The sequence below is a fragment of the Rosa rugosa genome, chromosome 6 (assembly GCF_958449725.1).
Source record: "Rosa rugosa chromosome 6, drRosRugo1.1, whole genome shotgun sequence".
Lineage (NCBI taxonomy): Eukaryota > Viridiplantae > Streptophyta > Magnoliopsida > Rosales > Rosaceae > Rosa > Rosa rugosa.
Genome location: NC_084825.1, coordinates 53674553 through 53679872, shown reverse-complemented (window position 1 = coordinate 53679872; position 5320 = coordinate 53674553). Strand labels below are relative to the sequence as shown.

Genomic DNA, 5320 nt, shown 5'->3' with positions numbered 1-5320 from the left:
AAGGAAAAAAAAACAAAAAGTAACAAAGAAAAACCTAGCTCAACAAAGAGCCCACAATGGCCCAAGGGGAAGACAGAGCCCAGAACCAACTTTGTTCTTGTTTGATCGAAGAGGAGTGAGAGTTGGTTTGCAAAGCTCCATCTTGAACCTCTGAGAACATCTCTTGCATATTTCAACTGTGAAATAAAAATTCCTTTCTCGGTTTGAAACTCCCTCAATTGTTGCCGGTTATTATAAGATCATCCACGTACAGGCACACAATGACAACAACATCTACTCCCTGCTGATCTAGCTTTCACTCTACATTAACATATCTACCTGCCTATTCATAACCATTAAACTCGCGTATTGACTGGCAATATTTCCGAGATAATGGCATTAACCACCTCCTTAATTGCTGCCATTAAACTCGATCTCTCAACCAATCGGTCATGCATGAGACCACACGCATTTGGCCCTATAAAAATAGACCCATTTGGGGAGCAGAAGAGAATCACAACCAACAACAACAGCAACAATGGCTTTCTTATCTTTGTTGATCCTTCTCCTGCTTCTAAAATCTCCCCCATATGAAATAGCCTTCACCCTCTAAACACTAGGCTTTATAGCGAAATCTCATGCCTGGGATAGGCTTCATAGCTAAATCTCTGGCAAACTCTACTTTCTAGCGTAACTAATGCTGGAATAAATGTTCCAATGCATTTCACAAGAGAAAGAGATCAAGTTCAAGTACCAGAAGTTGCATCAAAGATGTTGTTACTTCGACTAGTACTGGACAATTCTTAAAACGACGACCTAGTGTTCCAAGGAGTATACATCCAATACGCCCTGCTATTGAAAGGCTTGGTATATGGCCGGTGCTTGAATTCCTTACGGATGCTTTCAATTGTTCAATTGACCATTAGCCTAACAGGAAGTGTACGTGTCCATAAGTGATGGGAACTGCACAAGTGGCCCATACATAAAGATATATAAATATATGTATGTGTGAAGTGTACGTGCAGGCAGGTGTCTCCCAACTTATGCAAAAAGCAGAAGCACGTGGTGCTTGTATAGTAAGGAGGAGACTATGAATGGAAGGGAAACTTAGCTTGCCCAGGTTCTTCGTACCCAGCCCAGATGGCGCTGATGCGTGAATGCTCGGTGCCTGCTGCAATTAAGATCTACTGAGCATCACGGTGATGAACAAGTGAGCGTTCTAACCTGGGTTGCCATGATCATTGTTCAGCGCCGATGACGGAGTTGCCATAGGTGCCCATAGTAGATTTACGTTTTGCAGTGGTGGTGTGGCTGTGTGGTCAGTGAGGTGCTGAGAACGAGTGAGGATGCTGGTGTTAGAGTTCAGCGGGGGTTTTGCCAGCGGAGCTAGTGGTGGCGGAGGTTTGGGCCAGCGGAGTGTGGCGGAGCAGTGGACTCGGAGTTCGACGGAGACCCAGAGCTCAGCGGAAATGGCCTTGACTTTGAGCTCGGCGAAGGCTCGGAGTTCGGCGGAGACCCAGAGCTCAGCGGAGATGGCCATGACTTTGAGCTCGGCGGAGGCTCAGAGTTCTGCGGTGATAGCACTTGGAGGTTGGCGGAGGCCTTGTTTGCTAGCGGTTTGCAGTAGCAGAGCCGCTGGATGGCTGGCGGCGCTGGTGTGCTGGCGGTGCCGCTAGCCGGAGGCTTTGATCGGTGGAGCAGCGGAGCCTGGTGCTCACTTGGAGGTCGGCGCTGATGATCAGTCGAAAAGCTTGGCGGTTGGATGCGATAATGACGAAGGTAGGTTGCCCACAGTAGACTTCTGGGTGTCCAGAGTAATTATGGCACCAAAACAATTTTTTTTTTTTTTTTTGAGTGGTTCAGCGGAGACCATTTGAGCTGGCGTTGACTTTTGTGCTGACTAGCGTTGACTTGGGATGGAGTTGGCGTTTGCTAGCGTTGACTTTTGAGATGGGCGTTGACCAAGCGTTGACTTGGCAGATGGCACAAGTTGCCGCTAAGAATATCAATTATATAACTCAAAGAAAAATTATTTTGAGTTTCGTCAAGATGACTTAACTCAATGGTAAGTGACAAAGCCTTTGTGTTGGCTTCCCACAGACGGCGCCAATGTTAATGTAAGTGACCGAAGGGTCTAATTAACGTAAAGAATGAGAGAGAGAGAGAGAGAACGAAACAAGAAGTATAGTGGTTCGTTTCCCGCCTTAGCGGGAAACTACGTCCACTTGAATGTTGTAGTATGTGTGTTTGGGATTACAAAGTGTGTAATGGAGTGTCTTGAGTTGTGGGAGGAGGCATTCCTTTTATAGGTGAAGGAAGCCATCTCCTTTACATGGTTTTCGATGTGGGACAAGCAACCATCATTTCTAGTCTAAAAAGCCTAGTTGTGAGGGCATGTTGGCAAGACCGGGAATGTGGCTTCCCGGCAACGTATTTGCCGCTTCCGGATACCGTAGCGTAGCTTGAACATAGGGCTACAAGATGCAAGTAGCGGTTGGATCCCATGAGGTTGTTGTTTATGCTTGGTGAGGTAGCAAACTATCCATGCATAGTGAGAGGTATCTACAAGTCCTCGAAGTCTCCGAGTAAGAGGAGCTTCTTGGTTGGGGAGTTATAATCATGAAGTCATCAAGCATAAACAATGTCCAAGAGGCGCCTAGCCCCTACAAGTCCCCGAACTCCTTAAGCAAGAAGGGACTCGTTTAACCTGCACAATGAGACAAAAAACGCGCATATGTAGAATGCTTTGTTGTATTGGTTACCGCTCGTATTAATGGAATGCGAAAAGAATTCGATTTGTTGCAAGTGACAAATGGTAGAAGAATTCAATATTCCATTAATGTGTATGAACATGTAAAATATTGGTAGTTGTATATGTGGATCTTATGGCCATATAACACGCACAATAGATAGTGGCAAGTGTAATGGGTGTCCAAAGAAAATTGTGGGAGTAGTCCCGATGACATAGTATGAAGCGTTTGTGAACTTGGGGCTTAAGTAAAGCATGTTGGACATGATCGAGCAAGTTGGGTGTAGTTGAGCAAGTTGGGTGTAGTTGAGTGTGTAGGCGCTGTGCGAGCATGTAGGGCGTGGCCCAAGCGCAAGTCATGGCCATACTCGATACCCAAGCGAGTCGTAACCCGAACAAGTCGTTTATCCGAGCATGTTTAATTAAGTCGTAAGTGTCACAAGCTTCTAGATGCATGTCACATGAAAGTGAATTTAAGCATGTATGTGTGTAGCATGTACTTGTAGTAAAGTTGCTAATAACGTTTTGTAGGCATGCTTAAGGGTCATGGAGACATGTAGATGCATATCAAGTGTGATATATTGTGGGCATGCTTAAAGTAGTAAAAGCATGTAAAGACATGTAGATGCTTATCATCTTTGCTTCTGTCTATTACAAGGAGTCACTTCAATTGCCTTGGTGGGGTGCATTGCTTGCTTGTTTCATGGCCTTTGCTTTCACATACCCAATTGGTGTCATCTATGCCACAACAAACCTGGTAATAAAACTAAAAATCTCATTTTTATTAATGTAAGATTGTACTGGTTCTAACATTTTGTGCGATCTTTTTCAACAGGAACCAGGTTTGAATATTATCACAGAATATGTGATTGGATACCTTTACCCTGAGCACCCTGTAGCTAACATGTGCTTCAAAGTGTATGGTTACATAAGTATGGTACAAGCTCTATCATTTATTCATTTGTAATGGATTTCAAGCTCGGTCACTACATGAAGATTCCGCCAAGAGCAATGTTTACAGCACAGATGGTAGGAACTGTTGTAGCTGTGGCTGTATACCAGCGCACAGCGTGGTGGCTGATGGAAGACATTCACAACCTCTGTGATACCTCCCTGCTGCCACCGGACAGCCCTTGGACTTGTCCAACGGACCGCGTGTTCTTTGATGCGTCTGTTATCTGGGGTCTCGTTGGACCCCGCAGAATTTTTGGAAACCTTGGTGAATACAGTAATGTCAACTGGTTTAATTTTCCTTGTTGGCGCCATTGCCCCGGTGCTTGTTTGGCTTGCGCACTGGGCTTTCCCCAAACAAAAATGGATTCTTGCTGTTAACATGCATGTCTTGCTAGATGCCACGGGAATGATGCCCCCTGCCACTGCTATAAACTTTACAAGTTGGATAGTTATGGCATTTGTTTCGGGTTTTGGATATTGCCTTTGTTGCAATATTGGTGTTCCTTACCTTGCAGTCCCAGAACATTAATCTCGACTGGTGGGGGAATAAAGGAGAGCCCTGCCCCTTGGCTAAATGCCCTACAACCGAAGGGGTTGTAGTTGCTGGCTACCCGGCTTTTCGAAGAAACAATCTTTACTTCAGTCTTTTGTCTATAAAACTTTTGTATGCAACTGCATGTTTTTTAGATTTCATATGTGATGACAAAGAACCGTAAGGGCATGTCTTGTAGAGTTGTGTTTGAATATATCACATTACATTCTCCAGTACATTTTTATTTCTATGATCTGAGCCATGTTCTACTGAATCCATGTTTTCGATCCAATACCTTGCAGTGGAAGAAAAAGTGAACTTAGAATTAACCAAAAAAGCGAATGAGAAAATTTTGAAGAAACAAAACGAAATAGTTGAGTGAGAAAAAAAGTAAAATGTCTAATTTACATCAATCAAGAATGAGAAGTGTATCGAGATCTATTGTACAACATAATCAATTAAAAGTAAGAACTCCTAAATCAAAGAATGAGTGCCTCCTTAAAAACTCTCTCTCTCTCTGATTCTGACTAAGAGAGTCTTTCATATTCGGTTTCTGGTTGTTCACTAAACAACAATAACTTCTTTGTTGGCCCATCTTCACTTCTTCACAGATAATGGACCTCGTATATATGAACCTAACGACTCCTTATTTCCATCGTGTTTAAGGAAAACTGAATTGGGAGAGAATTGAGTTGTGCTTTCATTGATAATAGGGGCCTCTTTATATAGAGGATTACAAGCATAGAGATAGAGTTGTACATGGAAACATAATCGTACATTGATTGGATATCTCCTAAGATCCTCCGAGAATATCTCTAATATAAACCCTATTTCAACTAGAGCAAGTAATCTCAAGTTTGGGCCAGACACATATTCTGGATTTACTTGAACACTCCCCTTTGTATCGCCCAAACGTGGTGCCCCTCTCGTTGCCTCATTAAAAACCTTGCCGAGTAACAAAAACCCAGTGGGACAAAAATAACCTCGGTCGAAGGGGAAAAAGAGCACAACACACCCTTCACGTTTCGAGACCACACATGTAGACATCTCCCCCTAATGTCTGCATCTCCCCCTGATGACTACGGTCATGGGAGTTCGGATAACTT

The 5320-nt window shown here is 43.7% G+C and overlaps 1 pseudogene; it reads left to right on the top strand.

Annotated features, from left to right (window-relative positions):
- Positions 1-3353: 3353 nt before the first annotated feature.
- Positions 3354-4398, top strand: LOC133717026 (oligopeptide transporter 6-like; annotated as a pseudogene).
- Positions 4399-5320: the final 922 nt, after the last annotated feature.